Source organism: Panthera pardus, unplaced genomic scaffold, assembly GCF_024362965.1.
Source record: "Panthera pardus isolate Hobbes unplaced genomic scaffold, ASM2436296v1 HiC_scaffold_13, whole genome shotgun sequence".
NCBI classification, from domain to species: domain Eukaryota; kingdom Metazoa; phylum Chordata; class Mammalia; order Carnivora; family Felidae; genus Panthera; species Panthera pardus.
In genome coordinates this window covers 106166297-106185479 of record NW_026526688.1, presented here as the reverse complement: position 1 = coordinate 106185479, position 19183 = coordinate 106166297, and the positions used below count along the sequence as shown (strand labels likewise).

Here is a 19183-nt window from a genome sequence, read left to right as displayed (position 1 = left end):
AACTAAATATGGAAGGAAAAACATTCTTTTAGTTTTAAAAAGTTTGCCTTAAAAAAGTTTGTCATATCTTACATATTTAAAACCCAAATCATTTAAAACCAGATCAATACTGGTTTGATCTGGTGGTAAAATTGAAGGTGTAGGACCCAGATATATAGATAAAAAGATAATCTACTCAGTAACAAGGTACTTTATGCTTTGTCTCTAAAATTAAGACAGTAATTGTATTTTCCTTAAAACAGTATTTCAAGCATTAAGGCAGGTGATATATTAAAAATGCTTAAAGCGGCAAATGATATACTCAATACATGTTGCCTATTACTATCACTATGATATTTAAACTTGTAAAGGGAATGTCGTGGTAGAATCATTCAACTTTCATTTATGCCTCACAGTCATCATTTGATAATGAGTTAAGTTAATTAACTAACTTGAATTTCCTCTAACTCTTGAAGTTAATGGTCTTCCACCATTTCTGAAACTATCGTGCTTGGGAAATGTTAATAAAAAGAATTGCTTTTCGATAAGAACCAATTAGAAACAAGTGATTAATCTGTGCTAGAAAGAATAGATATAAAATGTTCCAGGGTCTTTATGCTTGGGTCTAATCACAGTTTTTAAAAACTACACATGAATTGAGTCAATTTAAGATGCTATTAAGCAGAATTTCCATTCTGTTGGGAGGCTTGAAAATGGACAATATAAAAAGAACGTTTATAGTTTTCATGGCATGTTGTCTTCTCAACCAAACACTTTGTATAGGGAAAGCTGCAACATAACTATTTTTGTTAAATGTGTGCTAAAGTTGGCAAATATATTTTTGTCTGGTAAATGCTATAGTGTAGACAGTAAAAACCTGGAGAGGAAAATTTCAAAACAGAACAAATGAATGTAGGTAGAGGAAGAATTGCTTGCTATTCTTTATTTTCCTCCTTTTTTGATACCATGTTATCTTGCTTGGCTGTGATGTTATTTTGGTTTATATATGTATAAATAAATATTAACTAAAATAGATTTTTGTTTATACATGTGTATATACATATTTACTTATTGTGGATAGTTTAGCTAAACCACTCCATGGTAATGCCCCCCTGGAATCATTTGTTTGGACAAGTGGCCAGCAGGGATCCTAAACTAACACTAGCCCATCATACATATCCACCATGCTCTAAATAACAGCTTGCAGAGTCATAAACAATGCAAGTTCCTGATATGACTTCCCCCAAAGCCCTTGCGATCAAAATCTCCTTTGCTTCCTAGGGCTTTCCCCCATGTGAACCCCTTAGATAGGATCCTATAAATCTTACAAAATGGATGAAATACCTAAATGTGAAATAAGAAACCATCAAAATCCAACAGAAGAAAACAGGCAGCAACCTCTTTGACCTCGGCCACAGCAATCTCTTACTTGACATGTCTCCAGAGGCAAAGGAAACAGAAGCAAAAATGAACTATTAGGACCTCATCAATATAAAAAAAAATTCTGCACAGTGAAGGAAACAATCAACTGAACTAAAAGGCAGCCAACAGAAGGGGAAAAGATATTTGCAATTGACATAAGGGTTAGTATCCAAAATTTATAAAGAACTTATTAAACTTAACACCCCCAAAACAAATAATCCAGTGAAGAAATGATCAAAAGGTGTGAACACTTTTCCACAGAAAATATCCAGGTGGCTAAGAGACACATGGAAAGATGTTCATCAACATCACTCATCATCAGAGAAATGCAAATCAAAAACACAATGAGATACCACCTCACACCTGTCAGAATGGCTAAAATTAACAACTCAGGAACCAAAAGATGTTGGCCATGATGCTAAGAAAGGGGAACCCTTTGTACTGTTTTTGGGAATGCAAACTGGTGCAGCCACTCTGGAAAACATTGTGGAGGTTCCTCAAAAAATTAAAAATAGAACTACTCTATGACCCAACAATTGCATGATTAGGTATTTAACCAAAGGATACAAAAATGTTGATTTCAAAGGGCACATGCACTCCAATGTTTATAGCAGCACTATCAACAATAGCCAAATTATAGAAGGAGCCCAAATGTCCATCTGTTGATGAATGGATAAAGAATATGTGGTGTATATGTACAATGGAATATTACTTGGCAATCAAAAAGAATGAAATCTTGCTATTTGCAACAACATGGATGGAACTAGAGTGTATTATGCTAAGCAAAATAAGACGATCAACAAAAGACAAATATGTGATTTCACTCATGTGAAATTTAAGAAACAGAACAGTTGAACATAGGGGAAGGGAAGGAAAAATAAGACAAAACAAGAGAGGGAGGCAAACCATAAGAGACTCTTAAATAGAACAAACTGAGGGTGGTTGGAGGGGCGGTGGGTGGAAGGATGGACTGACTGGGTGAAGGGCATTAACAAGGGCACTTGTTGGGATGAGCACTGGGTGTTCTATGTAAGTGAAGAATCGCTGAGTTCTACTATGAAACCAGTATTACACTGTATATTAACTAACTTGAATTTAACTAAATAAATTTTTAAAAATTAAAAAATTAAAAAATAAATTGACCAATCTGGATTTAGCCTGGGAACCCCAAAGCACTCCACCTATAGACGCTAATAAATGCATGTATCCCAGGTCCTATTCCGCTCTGCCTGTTTTGTTCTGTGTACTTTTGCCAGGGCCTGTAATATTTTTCTATTTCTATTTCTCTTGTGGTCTTTTGTTGAATTTTGACTCACTATCAGGCTCCCTGTGATTCACTTAACAAATATTAATTTAATAAAATCATAACGTATCCAAATAAATGTAACATGTGAAAAGCATAAATGTAAAAATGTCCTTCAACATTTTTGTAACTCATTCTTCCTACACATACAATATCACTATCCTCTTCAAAACCATAGTTAACAGCTTTCTCTGTACTTTTTCTGAACAATTTTATATTTGCATCTAAGGAAAATATTTATGTATAGACATCATTTTCACTCGGTTCCTTTTTTTTTTAAACACGTTTCTTTTGTTTTGCAACTTACTTGTTATGGTAACTGATTTGTCTTGCTGATCTTTTCAACATTTATCTAATGGAAGAGCACACAGAATTTCCTTATGTAGTTATGTAAAACTGAATATGTTTCCTTTGAAGGAGAGGAATACTCAATAGTGGACTTATCAACAAAAAGCATCTATGAAAATTAGAAGGATAAAAAGAGTGGGTAGCACAGGTGAGCTTCTGACACTGGTTTTCAGAATGTGTACAGCATTCTGAGCAACAGGAAATGTGAACTTAGAGCAGCTCCATATGAAATAAATCATTTGAGATTGTTAAGAGATTAAGTATCTCATATACCAACTTGTTCAAGTTTTATAAGGCCCTAAATAACAATTTTAAGTAGAGCAATTAATTTTTTTCTTCATTAACTTTAATTATGCTTAGAAGCCTAGAAGTCTTGGAGCAACCTCAAAAAACAAGCCTGCTTACTAAGTCTATTCCCACGTTTTCACAAATCACAGTGACACCAAAATCATCAGTGTGGGCCTCATTAAAAAGAAAAACAAAGAAACCGTAGAAATCTACATACAGTATCCTAGTTTAAGGTTATAATTAAATAAAAATTGAAGCAAAGGAAGTAATTACTGATTTCATACCGTCCTAATATTCTTAATATATCCCTCTATGTAATAAGATATTTTAAGTATAGAGATTTTCTAAAAAAATTAATATCTTGAAGAAAATATTGAAATGGCAACCAACAGGTGTTCACAAGGCGCAACTTATTAATGACAATGCATTTCCACTATGATAATGGCAACAAATAGGACACTTTGTTGTTATTAAACACCATAACACTAACATATAAATTAAAATATTATTAATACATTAATACATTAATACATTCATATCTCTGTTTTAAAAATATTTTGGTTACATATTGCATGAAATATTATTGATATGCTTGAATAATTTTCTTATCTACTTTCTATTACTTTATACTGAATCTGAGTGAAGCAAACAAACTTACAAAGTGACATAGAAATTGCTTACTCTTAATTAGCATTATTTTTTTAAGTTTTTTTTATTTTTTTAGAGAGAGAGAGTACACGGGCGAACGAGCAGAAGTGTAGAGGGAGAGAGTGAGATAATGTTAAGCAGGCTCCATGCCACAGGGCATCAACATGGGGATCGATCTCACAATCATGATCATGGCATGAGCTGAAATCAAGAGTCTAATGCTTAGCCAACTGAGCCACCCAGGCACTCCTAGCATTATTTTTCTATAAATCATGGTTAGTATCAACATGTATATGTCATGACAATCAACCTGTTCTGTGAAATTTGAATAATTCAGACACTAATTAAAGTATTTCCTTTATAAAATAATGCATTTTCTACAAATTGTCTGACAGATTCACATTAAGCTAATTGTGTCTGCATTGATCACAGTGTTTTGCAAAAACAAGACAAAATAAAAATGAAAAGAAACCCCAACCAAACAACAACAACAGAACAATTAACTTTGGAAAGAGAGAGAAAGCTAGTTCTTGCATTCAAAAACTAAAACAACTTCATTAGATATCAAGATATTTAAATAAATGTACATTAAAAAATACCAATAAAGATGAGACTAAAAATCTATGGAAGAGAAAAAAATATAGTAGAATACTTTTTTGCACCAATTCATTGTATATATATAAAAAAAAACCTTCATAGCTTATTCTTAAAATAGCACTTTTATTTAAGAACATCAGATTTTATTTTTATTTATTTATTTTTTTACATTTTATTTATTTTTGATAGAGAGAAACAGAGCACAAGCGGGGGAGGGGCAGAGAGAGAGGGAGACACAGAATCGGAAACAGGCTCCAGGCTCCTAGCTGTCAGCACAGCTGACAGACGCGGAGCTTGAATGAACCGCCAGATCATGATCCTACCCAAAATCGGACGCTCAACCTACTGAGCCACCCAGGCGCCCCTTATTTTTAGTTTTAAGTTAGAAGATACAGAATGTGTTTTCTGCCATTTTTGCATTAATTACTTAATATTTTAAAAATTCATTATGCAGGCAATTATTCAATGCATTTTAGATTTTAATAAAATTTTAACTTTTTCTAATGATAATTATGTTATTTACTATTCTCCCTTATTATTTTCATAGTATAGTAAAATTAAATGTAGATTTATAATGGTAGAAAAAATCCATTGTTTCTTTTTTCCAAATGTCACTGTTTTTCTCTTCAAACATTTTGATTAAAATGGCTTTACCACTGAATAGACTGATGCTATCATTATTTGAAGCAGTGAAATGAATTTGATATTTTGACATTGCTTACAAACATAAGCTTTCTAGATCTTACATACCATAAGCACACAATGAGGTACACAGTTTGATTGAAGTATAATTAAAATAGATATGTTCCATATTTCTGTCTGGAACGAAGTTCCACATCCTCATAGAGGTTAGTATCTAGAAACTGGCACTAAACAAACACATAAACAGATTGAACAAAAATTTGACAGTGAAAAGAGCTACAGAGAAAAACACTAACAACCAAACCACACAAAAACAACACAACTAAGTAAGATAATAAATAGTGTCTGGTGGGCCAATTTGATTGAGTATTCAGGCAAAACCTTTCTTAGATGGCTAGATTAAACTGAAATTTGAATAACAGGAAAGATGAACACTTAACTTTTACAATTGTACTTATGTTCTCAATTTGAATATCCAAGAGTATTTTATTTAACTCATGCCACTATGAATAAGAAAAGAACAGTATTTCCATTTTGGGTTTGCTAGTTAATATTTCATGCAAATAATACCGTCTGATTACATTTTATATTCAATGTATGTATGGAGAGTTGATCGACTTTTAGTTATTTCCTCATATTTTTGTTTGGCTAATAAAAGAAGTTTTACTTATTTCTTTATATTTCCATTTGGCCAGGGCATTATAACACTGGATAGCCAGGTAATTAATTAACAAAGGCTTCTCTCAGCGTTACATTAGTAAAACTCTAGTAATGATTCATGGATTTCTTCTTTCTTAAAACTTAGCTGTTGGTCTTAAAACTCTGAACCAAAATTGAAAGATTCGTACATATTACCATTATCTTTGAAAAAAAATTTTGACCCAATATTATAAAAACTTGCTTAAGAGTAAAGGAGACTCGGCCAATTTGTCTGGCTTCCCTGAATTCAGAAAAACATATCCGCCTTGCCTTGGTTTTTTCTTGCTTGCCAGCTCACAAATACATTGATGGCTGGAAGATAAAAGATTTATTTGTATGTAAAATTTTCCAGATATAACTAAAAAACATAATTTTTACATATTTGCTTGATGTTCATTTGCATATGATTAATATATATTTGCATTTCAAACAAAAAGGGTAAAACTAAAAACAAGATATAAACATGTTGCTGCAAGGGCACCTGCGTGGCTTAGTCAGTTGAGTGTCCAACTTGGCTCAGATCATGATCTCCGGATTCATGGTTTTGAGCTCCCCATCAGGCTCTGCATTGACAGTGCAGAGCCTGCTTGGGATTCTCTTGCTCTATCTCTCTCTCTGCCTTTCCCCCACTTGCACTCTGTTGCTCTCAAAATAACTAAATTAAAAAAAAAAGATTTTCTTCAATTTATTCATGTAAATTGCATGAATTTTGTGATTGTAATGTTCAGTATATAATTTTTCATATTAATTTACAAGTACATTTAACAAAACAATTGCACGTTTAAATTTTATTCATTTTTATTTTTATTTTATTTTATTTTATTAGAGAGAGAGTGAGCAGGAGCAGGGAAAGGGACAGAGGGAGAGAGATAGAGAAGGGGGAGAGAATCTCAAGTAGGCTCCATGCTAAGCATGGAGCTCTAAGTGAGGCTCAATCACATGATCCTAGAATCATGACCTGAGCAGAAATCAAGAGTTGGATGCTCAACTGACTTCATCCCCCAGGTACCCCACACATTTACTATTTAAGGAATACAGCTTCTAGATTTCATTATCCTTTCATGTGTCATATGAAAAGCTAAAAGATAAGTGTTCAGATTTATGACAAAATTTATTCAATTATAATCTATATTCAATTAGTTTGACATATAAAAATCAAATTCATATAATTAAAACTCTTCAGGGAATTCATATTGATAAAATGGTTCTTCTATGGATTTCTAAATACTCATTTGAAATTATATTAGAATATTTAAAAAATATGACACAGCAACAAGCTGAGTATAGAGGACTTTGAGTATTCATAAGGAGAGGGATGGGGCTCTATCTCAGAAGTTTAATGCATAATCAAAATTATTTTTAATAGTTGGCTCAATAAAATATAAATATCTCAGCCTTCATTTTTGGAAAGATGTTAAATCTTTAAGGAAAATACAACTTATTCTTCTCTATTAAACAATGAATAAATAAACCATGCCATGCATGTTGTATTTTGGAATGCTTAGACATTTTAACACAAATTAAACTTTAAACCAAGCCACTTGCTGATAGGAACCTTGTGTTGGATTTTAGGAAATAATTATTAAACATACAGTAAGCTTTTACACAGTTTATATTGAAGAATATATTTCATTTACTTTTACTTGATAATAACTACTCTGATTAACTTAGTTACAAATAAGAATAGAAAAAAAATTGCTGGTAATCTGGATAAGACATGGAGAATATCGAGAAACGGTGGAACAGCAGTTAACTCAGTGTTGACAACATTAAAGATTTAGCATTCTGTGTTCTTTTCTTTCAGCATAACAGTAAAAGATAGAGGTGGTGCCAAGGAGAGATGCAGTCACCTAGGAACGGATGTAATGGAGCTAGTGAGATCTCTACGGGGAACTGGCTCATAAAAACTGGCAAAACTGGTGACTTACATTTTCTGAGATATCCTTCCACTGATAAAACGCGACTGGTAGATTCATAGTAGGCATCATGTTGAATGAGATATCTTGAAACTTATAAATTTATTCACAAGTTTGATGGACTCTGAGACATTGAAATCTGGTTGTCTATTTTGTGATTATTTGACTATAAAATAATTTAAATTTATAACGTGAGTCCTTGCTCATGACATATTACAAAAATATTAGTCATGATACCTACTTAAAATTTGTAGAGTGAAGGCTCTAGGAACACTATTGTGGAAGGGGATGATGCGAATGAGAAAGAAAATGATGATAGAAGCAACAAAAATGAACTTGGATGGAAGGGAAATTTTTAATTTTATTTAATATTGAAGTGTAATTGATGTACGATATTATATTCATTTCAGATATACAATATGCTGATTCGATATTTATGTCCATAATGAAGCAATCACCACGATAAATCTAGCTACCATCTGTCACCATATAAAGTTGTTGCAATATTTTTAATTAGATTCCCTATGGTGTATATTGCATTTCATATTTTATTCATTTTATAACTAAATTTATACCTCTTAATACCCTTCCCCTATTTTACCTACTCTCTCCTCTGCCCCATTCCCCTCTGGCAACCATTTCTTTGTTCTCTACATCTATGCGTCTGTTTCTGTTTTGTTTGTTCATTTTTATTTTTTTTAGATTCCATAAGTGAAACCATATAGTATTTGTCTTTATCTGACTTTCTTTTTTCTTTTTAGCATAATACAATCTATGTGTGGAACTTTTCAATCCATAGGGAGTATCTTAGTCTGAGAAGCACAAGGCAGATTTAATGGACTATAGGACCAATTGGAGAAAATAAATATCTGACAGGGTAAGTATTGTCATTAAGAAGTAAAGGTCATGAGGACATAATTGCTAATAGTCTTATCAATTGTATACGTTTTAAAATGAATAAGAATATTATTTTTTCTCTTTTTTTGTCTTCTAATTATATGTGGAAAAATTCCTATATCCATTAATTTCCATGTTTATTAATAGATGCAGAACTATTTTAGTATTAGATTGATAAAATAAGAATCTAATAACCTTTATTATAGATATTTAATGTTAGAATTTTATTAATATGTATGACTTGATATTTTATTAATATTAATAGAACATTACATGGTTTTTAAAAATCTATAAAACAATCAAAATATCTTCATCATATATCTTCTCTTTTACCTTGGCAAAATTCACCTTGGGCAAAAAATCTTTCAATTTTGACTCTTTAAAATTTACATGGTTAATTATATATCAATATTTGAAATATGCATAATTCTATTTTCAAGGTATAACACAATCCAATTAATAGAATAAATGCTATTAAAACTGAATATTCATAAAACTTATTAAATGTCACAATTTACAATACCTTTCCCCACTTTCTATGAGAGCAGGGTAGCTCTCTATTAAAACATGTATCTTTATTAAATGTGCTAATTTTCATGAAAGTACTGTGGCTGTACCATCTGCCTATGTGGCTTTCAAAGCACACGAGATTTACCTTAAAAATAAAGGGATTGAAACTGATTAGAGATTTGTTTAGATTTACAGAATGGTATGAGCATGGACTCTGGAACCAAAATAGCTGGAATTGAATCAATCTCCAGTGCTTAATTTAGTACCTGTGTGCCCTAGATAGAGAGTAAAAAACTAAGGGATGATAGCAATTCTGTCTTAAGAGTCCAGTGTGTTTGTAAGGCATTTGAACTATGTTCTAATTGGGATATGGTGCCATGTAGCTTCTTAATGGCTTAGCCAATATTTCTAATCAATCACAAGGCTTATTCTCTGCATCTAAATACAAGTGGTAGGCAAAATAGGGAACGTTTTCACTTATTTGTCTGTTATTGTTGATTATTAGTTGCTGTCTAGATCCTTTTAGAACCTTTAGAAAGATTTCAAAACTGTTCACAAATCAGACAAATCAAGTGCTTCTTTTATGAAATGTAAGAACACATTCTATTACAGACAAATATTCTAACATGGTGGCCTGCATTATCTAATCATCTTTGATGCTTTTTAAATGAGGACAAACTATCATTGATCTCATTTAAACCAAACTCATGATCTACACATAGTAGATCAAAAAAGTAGCAAATCACATATGCAGTACATTGGCCTCTTTTTATTTTAAAGATACAAGTGGTTTGTAACAGCATTAAAGTGAAGCCAAAATGCAAATTTATACAGGTTTATTTGCCTACACATCACACAGGCAGTAAATCCCCACTGTCTTTTCATCCCGAGTCCTATTTCAGCATCATTATCACTGACACGGTAGTGTTAAGTAAGGCACTGTTAGCTTTTAGGAACACATTTATGGGCTGCTAATCAATTATTTACAATCCTGGAGAAAACAAAGAGACTTGTTTAAATGCACGCAATATTTATAGAAGCTTTAGCTATCACTGCTTCTTAAAGAATTCAAGAAGAAGAATATGTTTTAAAACCAAGTTAAAACTTGCCCTTCTATATAGGGAGGATCTTGATTTTTCTGGAAATTTGTTTTTAAAAAGAAGCTAAATGTTACTATTCAGAAGTCAATTAACTCAGGTAACAATAACTTTTACTCCATAAATTAATAGCACTCATTTATAGTCTGGAAGTATCCTTGTTCACATTTTTTAGGCTTAACTTTCATTAGCTGAACCAACCATATAAGCAAAAGAATTGCATTTTTTCACATATACTAATATTTTCTGAACCTAACCTAAATTAGCAATCTGACTTCTCAAAAAATAACGTATATATTGACTCCACAATTATCTAAGCAAAATAAGGGTTGTATGAAAGACATTTTTAATATTGTATTTTAAAAGAGGAAAATTGGGAAATAGCATATATACTGTTTCTATTCCTTATGTTGAAGGTTATGAGTGAGGGTTCAAAAGTCATACATATGATTTTAAATTCTAATATTCTTGTATCTTTTCAATTGATTTTGAGCAATTTGTTTTAAAATTTGTGAGTTTTGCTTTTCTTGCTCTGCACATGGAATAATTATAGAATCCAACTTGCAGAATCATTTGTGGACATGTATGAAAATCTGTGTAGAGCAAACACTCTGCACAGTGGCCATCACAAATGAAAATAATGTAAATGTTTATAATACAATTAAGGATACTACCTTTTTAAACCTTTTTATTATAAAAAATGCAAATATATACAAAAGTATATACATTTTTAAAACTGCATGATAAAAATTAGAATCAATGAGGGACATTAACAAATGTGCATATTTTTAAATTACATGACAAATATCAATATAAGAAAAATGAGAAACTAGATGAAACAATGCATATCAGAGATAAAAAATCTAATAATTCACATATATAAAAGACATGTAAAAATTGAAAATACATGTAGTAGCCATAAAGAAAAAATAGACTAGAAATATAAACAAAATGTATGGATTCTTCACCATATGAAAAAATTCTAAGACTCTTTAAAAATGAGAGAAATAAAAATTAAAATTAACATAAATTAAGATAACATTTCTCACCCATCTGATTAGCAATTTTTTTTAAGAGATTGAGAGCAGGGGAGAGGTGCAGAGAGAGAGAGAATCTCAAGCAAGCTCCACACTCAGTGTGGAGCCTGAAGCTGGGCTTGATCCCACAACCTTGGGATCATGATCTGAGCCGGAATCAAGACTCAGAAACTCAACCAACTGAGTCACCCAGGCATCCTGGAAAAAATTTTAAAAGTTTGAAAGTGTTCTTATTTGACAAAATGATGGACAATTCTCACATGATAATAATAAAAATTTATATAATCTCTGCAAAGGAGAATTTGACAATAACTAAATACGCACATCTTCTTCCTATTTGGCTCAACAATTTTATTCCATGAATTTGTCGCAAAGATCCACAAGGAAAAATATGAAATCACAGTAAGTATAAGGTGCCTGGTAATAGCAAAAGCCTGAAAGCGGAGCAAGTGACCATCAATCGAAGGCTGACTGAATACACAATGGTGCATTAAGAAAATAGAATACTGTAAACTATAACAAAAAGAATACGGTAAGAGTAGTGCTAGGTAATACGATGGCATGATCTTCATAGCAAATGATTAATCAAAAACAGCAAAGTGGATAAAAGTGTTTACATTTAACACTATGAGAGAGATGTTCATATAAACATGTATACGTACATATGCATGTTTTTATATATACTATATATGATATACTTCATAATTACATCAACATATTGAGTATTATGATTGATGCAATATGATTTCATCATATTCAAATTAGAGACAAAACCATAATTTAAAAGAAACGATTATCTAATAAGAGAGAAAGAGTAGGGTAGAAGGGGTAGAGAGAAAGCAATACATCTTTGGATTATTATTCAACACATTTAAAAATAAAAAATTTTTAGGGGTGCCTGGGTGGCTCAGTCAGTTAAGTGTCCGACTTCAGCTCAGGTCATGATCTCATGGGTCATGAGTTTGAGTCCCAAGTTGGGCTCTGTGCTGCCAGCTCGGAGATTGGAGCCTGCTTTGGATTTTGTGTCTCCCTCTTTCTCTGCCTGTCTCCCACTCATGCTCTGACACTCTCTCAGAAATAAACATATGTTATTATGAAATAAACATATGAAAAAAATTAAAAAAAATGTTTATAGATTAAATAATGTCCTGCAGGTAATAAAACATTTTAATTTTAATTTAGAGGCCTTAAAGACATATATATATATATATGTATACATATATACATATATGGATACATATGTATACATATGTATATAGTAAAACACATTAGAACAAGATACAGTGAAAACATATTTTCACTCTATATTACTGTGCTTGTCTTATAATTTTTGTCCCATGAAGGCTAGAAATACATGGAAATTGATCGTTTTTCAAACTGTGTGACAACAGAAAAGATCGTTATCAAGTTACTTGATGGTGTTGATGATAATAAAATGTCAAAGAAATTACGTGAAGTGAAACTAATTGTGAATATTGCCAGGTGTCAAATTATACGTATTTGTTTTAGAATGAAAAGTCTAAAACACAAGTTTACTACATTTTGCTCTTAGACTAGGTTAGACGGCTTTCAATTAATCCTGGTAGCAATAATCTAAATCTGACACTAGAGATGGTATGCAAATATCCTTTATACATAGGGTGGTGTTTATCATAATCCAAATTAGGAAATATTTGTCTTTCCAATGGAAAATTAGAATGAATTCTGTCTCAAATAATCCACCACATATTTGCACTGGGCTGTATGTAAGCTAATTATTTCAATTATGCTTAAATTATTTGTTGAGAAGGCAAACAGAAAAAAAAATGATGTATACAAATCTGACTGTAATAACAATCATGTAGCTACTTTGCTTTTTAAAAAGTATATTATTATAGGGGTGTCTGGGTGGCTTAGTCGGTTGAGCATCCGACTTCAGCTCAGGTCATGATCTCACAGTCTGTGAGTTCGAGCCCCACGTCAGACCCTGTGCTGACAGCCCTGAGCCTCGAGCCTGCTTCAGATTCTGTGTCTCCCTCTCTCTCTGCCCCTCCCCCGCTCATGCTCTGTCTCTCTCTCTCTCTCTCTCTCTCTCTCTGTCAAAAATAAACATTAAAAAAATTTAAAAATAAATGTATATTATTATTATTATTATTATTATTATTTTTATTTTTAATTTTGAGAGAAGGCGTAAGGAAGAGGCATAGAGAGAGGGAGAGAATCCCAAGCAGGTTCCTTGCTGTCAACACTGAGCCCAAGGTGGGGCTCTATCTCATGAGATCATGACCTGAGCCAATATTAAGAGTTAGATGCTTAACCGAATGAGCCGCCCATGCACTCCTATGCAAGCAATTTAATCAATAAATTTTAAGAAAGATTTACTGAGTTAGATACAAACTTACATAATGTTCAATAGGACAGTAAGCCACAATGTATTTGGATCCATGTTTCAGTATTATTCCAATCTCTACCAGACAAAAATCTATAAGTTAATCTCTGTCTGAGAGTTTTAAATTGCCTATTTAATAAAATGTCATGCTCAGAACTGTACTGGGCAATAATTTCTTATGCCTTTTTTTTTTAAGAGTTTGGATAATTTTGCTAACATTAGACTAAACATGCCTTAAAACTTAAAGGGTCTCACTTCAATCCTACTTTAGCTAACTTTCCTATGTCTTCAACTTGCATCACTTAAAGTCTGAAATCATAAAAATTTAACCCATATGCCATCCACTTTTTCTTGTTATTTTTTCCTTATTCCCACCACATATAACTTAAACTTTGTAGAGACAAGCATATTGTTTGCAATCAGTATATAGACCAGCTCCTGACTCTACTTTCTTCCAAACTCCCCTAAAATTGTGGGTTACCTCATTTTTAACCATTTTATTGAGGTATGATTGATATGCAGAAAGCTGTACATATTTCATATATATAACTTAATGAGTTTGGGTATAATTATACACCCATGAAACTGTCACTACCATCAAAGGCATAAACATATCTATCAACTTTCAAAGTATCTTTCTTTTTTTTTATGTTTTATTTTTTTTAATTTTTTTCAATATATGAAATTTATTGTCAAATTGGTTTCCATACAACACCCAGTGCTCATCCCAAAAGGTGCCCTCCTCAATATCCATCACCCACCCCCCATTAACCCTCAGTTTGTTCTCAGTTTTTAAGAGTCTCTTATGCTTTGGCTCTCTCAAAGTATCTTTCAACCCTTTAATTATTATTATATATTTACATATATATTTTTTCATGTATGTGGTAAAAATACAACCTAAAATCTATCATCTATAATATATTTTATATTTTATCTATTGTATGTCATATATCATATATATTTTTTTAATTAACCTTTATTTTTGAGAGATAGAGTATGAGCAGGATAGAAGCAGAGACAGAGGGAGACACAGAGTCCGAAGCAGGTTCCAGGCTGTGAGCTGTCAGCAAAAAGCCTGATACAGGGCTCAAACCCACGAACTGTGAGATAAACACCAAGCTGAAGTTCAAAACTTAGCCAACTGCGCCACTCAGGTGCCCCCATATATCATGTATTTTAAGTTTAACAATATCGTTAACTGTAAGCTGTACTGAATAGCAGACCTCCAGAACTTGTTTATCTTGCATAACTGAAACTTTGTACCCTTTAAGCATCACCTCCAATTGTCTCCTACTCTCCAGATCTTAGAAATCACCATTCTACTCTCTGCTTTTATAAGTTTGACTATTTTAGATTCCACATATTAGTAATATTATATTAGTAAAATTAATATATACAATTACTTATTTGTCTTTCTCTAACTTATTTTCTTATAATAATACTTTCCAGGTACATTAATGTTGCCCCAAATGGTAGGATTTACTTCTTTTTAGGACTGAATAATATTTTATTGCATGTATATATCACATTTTTTAATCCATTTATCTATCAATGAGCATTTAGGGTGTTTCCCTGTCATGGCTGTTATTAATGCTATAATAAATATGTGGGTGCAGATATCTCTTTAAGGTCCTGATTTTATTTCCTTTAGGTATACACCCAGAAGTTGTATTTCTAGATCAGATAGTAATTCTATTCTTAATTTTTTGAGAAACATCTATACTGTTTTCCGTAATGATTGTGCCAATTTATGTTTGCACCAACAATGTACAAGTGTTCTTTTCTCCACACCATCTCCAACCCTTATTATCTTTTGCTTTTTTTTAATAGTAGCCATCCTAACAAGTATGAGATGATATCTCATTGTTTTAATTTATGTTTCTTTGATGATTACTAATATTGAGTGCTTTTTCATATACTTATTTGACATTAGTATGTCTTCTTTGGAGAAATGTCTATTCAGATCCTTTGCCCACAGTAATTAGATTATTATTATTGAGTTGTATGGGTTCCTTATATATTTTGGATATCAACTCCTTAAAAGATATACGGTTTGCAAATCTTTTCTCCTATTCCATAGATTTCCTTTTTTATATTGCTGATTGTTTCTTTTGCTGTGCAGCAGCTTTTTTGCTTAATGTAATCCCACTTTTTTATTCTTGCTTATTTTTTGCCTATGTTTTGGTGTCATATACAAAAACTCATTGTCCAAACCAATGTCAAGATTTCCTCTGTGATTTACTCTACCAGTTTTATGGGTTTGGGTCTTACAATTAAGTAGTCGATTCATTTTGAGCTAATTTTTGCATTTGATGCATCTCTCTGATTTATTTTTTTCCTTTCCTTTCCTTCCCTTTCCTTTCCTTCCCTTTCCCTTTCCGTTTGTCTTTCTTTCTTTCTTTCTTTCTTTCTTTCTTTCTTTCTTTCTTTCTTTCTTGTGTATATCCACTTTCCCAACACTTTTTATTTAAAAGACTACCTTTTCCCTGTTGTTTATTCTTGGCACCATTGTCAAAAAAGAATAAACCATAGTTTGAACTATGAGTTTATTTCTAGGAGCTTTATTCTTTTCCACTGGTCTATATCTGTTTTTATGTCAGTACTATACTCTTCTGATTACTGTAGTTTTATAATGTAATTTGAAATCAGGAAATGTCATGCCACCGGCCTTGTCCTTCCTATTGAATATTGCTCTGGCTATTTGAGGTCTTGTGGTTTTATATGAATTTTAGGATTGTTTTTCTATTTCTGTGAAAAAAAAAATGCCATTGGAAGTTTGATAGGGATTCCATTGAACCTGGAGGTCACTTTGAGTAGTATAAACATTTTAACAATATTAACTCTTCTATTACATGAACACAGATATATTTCCTTTTTTTCTGTGTCTAATTTCTTTCATTAATGTCTTATAGTTTTCTACATAGAGATCTTTCACTGTCTTAGTGGGGACCCATATACAGTGTACTAAATTCCTGAAGAATCTGGCCCAGCTGTCCAAACACTTATTTTCTATTGGGGTGGAATGAATTGGTGGTATGACTGTATACTAGTCATTTTCCACTGACTTGAAGAGCCAAAGCTGTCTACAAATGAGTGGGGGGAGGGGGGGACCATGAATAGGGTGAGATTAATAAGCAAAGTGTGAAACATATTTAATGAGCTGTCAGTAATCTATTTTTACATCATCTTGTTTCCATTTTTCAACTTTCTAGATTAAAATTATTATTTATCAGTGTTGATCAAAGGCAATCTTTAAAAACGTTGATGTTTCCCTTGACAGATGTCTACAATTCTCTTTTTGAAATTTCTTTGAAAACATATTGTTCAGGTGTTTGTTTACTTTGTCAAAATGCACTTGTATCATCTACTTATTTATTGTAGTAGAATGTCTTCTATGCCTAATCTTGTTCTATCTCAGAAAACTATTAATTAAAATTCCAAATTGATTAACATTAAAGTAAAAATTAAGACTATTTCATACTATGCTCTGCATTTTGATAGACACTTAGACCCTTCATCCAACCTATCAACTACTATTGTAAGATATATCTCTTTTTATAAAGTTTTAGATCTTTCAAGCATAAAACTGACAAGGCAGAAATTGAATGAAAAAGTTATTAATAAACACATTTCTTAAATACTATGCCAGAAATATAAATAATTAAAAATACATATTCAAAATATTCTTATGAATACATATTTCTCAGGAGAAAGTGAATCAGAGATACAGTCTTCTTTCTCAGAGTAAGTAAGGTACCTCTTGTTATATTATTTGTGTTCAAAGGGAAAACACTAAAATATTTTCCTTTTATGGGCGCCTGGGTGGCTCAGTCAGTTGAGCATCTGACTTCAGCTCAGGTCATGATTTCTCAGATCATAAGTTGGATCCCCGCATGGGGCATTTTGCTGACAGCTTGGAGCCTGGAGTCTGCTTTGGATCTGTGTCTCCCTCTATCTCTGCCCCTCCCCAGTTTGCTCTCTCTCTTTTTCTCTCTCTCTCAAAAATAAATTTAAAGAAACATTAAAATTTTTTTTAAAAATTCCTTTTAAATGGAGCATGGTAAAAGTGCTATAAAACTAATTGATATTTAATAGTAGACCAAGTTGAAAGAAATTGCATTCTAAAAATTGTAAGGCTACTATTTAAGTGTACTGAATTGAATTATCTTAAAAACTTGCTTTAATTTTACTGTTATTTTCTTCTGTGTTTAGGATTAATGTGGGGTTATTTTCTTATGATTTGAATGCACCATTAGAATTTATGGTTTTATTAATGTCACTAACAAGCTCTGGTTACAACAGAACTAACATTTTATGACAGACTGATGACTGTACCTTAACTAGGAAAAACTGCCATACGATATGAATACACCAAGATATCAAATCTTATTAAGATATTCATATTTTGGTACTTCACATATTAAACATTACATTTACAAACATTACATAAACATTCTTTTGAAAGTGTTACTAGAATTTAATTGTCACTAAAACAAGAAACATCTGGGAAAAGTATAAAATTTTGTGATAGATCTTATGCTCAGCTTAGAAGCCACCAAGCACACTAACATTGAACCAGAAATTGTCTATGTATTTACATAGCTATAACATGGCCACTGTGATAGATGGTGAGCATTTGACATTTCAAATGTTCGCACTTTCACTGGACATTATTGTCACATACAATAGTTGAAAAGATGGGAGATGAGAAAGTTCAGAAAGCAGTAAGAACAGAATCAATCTAAAATCTTATCATGTGTGCACTGCCTTTACTCTTAAAAAAAATTAATCGACTTTTCTTTGAAAAATAGGAGATATCTTCAAGGTTGGTAAAGTTTGAATTATAGATGTCCTGTCAAATAAAAAAATAATAAGAATTGAAAACCAACTTCAACTTAAAAAGTCAAAAGTTCTAGATGTTTTTCCAGTTCTGTATCTTATTTAATTTTAGATATGCTTAAATGATTTAATTTATGCTTAAATGATTTAATTTAAAGGAAATCATGATAATTGAAGAAATAATCATCATTTTCTATATAAAATAATGATGTTAGACTTATTTTAATAATATCCAATTGAAATTTCAATGCCAGTAGGCAATATTTAAAAATAATTTTATTTAATTTTAGGCACTCTGACACATATAAGGTGATACCTCATTGTGGTTTTGACTTGTGTTTCCCTGATGATTAGTATGTTGAGCATCTTTTCTTGTGTCTATTGGCCAACTTGTGTGTCTTCTTTAGAAAAAATAATTATTCAGGCCCTCTACCTATTTTTAAATTGGATTATTTGTGTTTTTAGTGTGAGTAGTTCAAGTTCTTTATATATTTTGGATATTAACTTCTTATTAGATAAATCATTTGCAAATGCCTTCTCCCATTAAGAAGGTTGCCTTTTTGTTTTGTTGATAAAGAGGATGTGGAGAAAAA

General features: G+C 31.8%; 1 long non-coding RNA gene across 1 annotated transcript in view; it reads right to left on the bottom strand.

Moving 5' to 3' along the window:
• The window catches only part of LOC128776557 (uncharacterized), a 200836-nt gene that overhangs the window by 97484 nt on the left and 84169 nt on the right, over positions 1-19183 (bottom strand). The window lies entirely within an intron of this gene.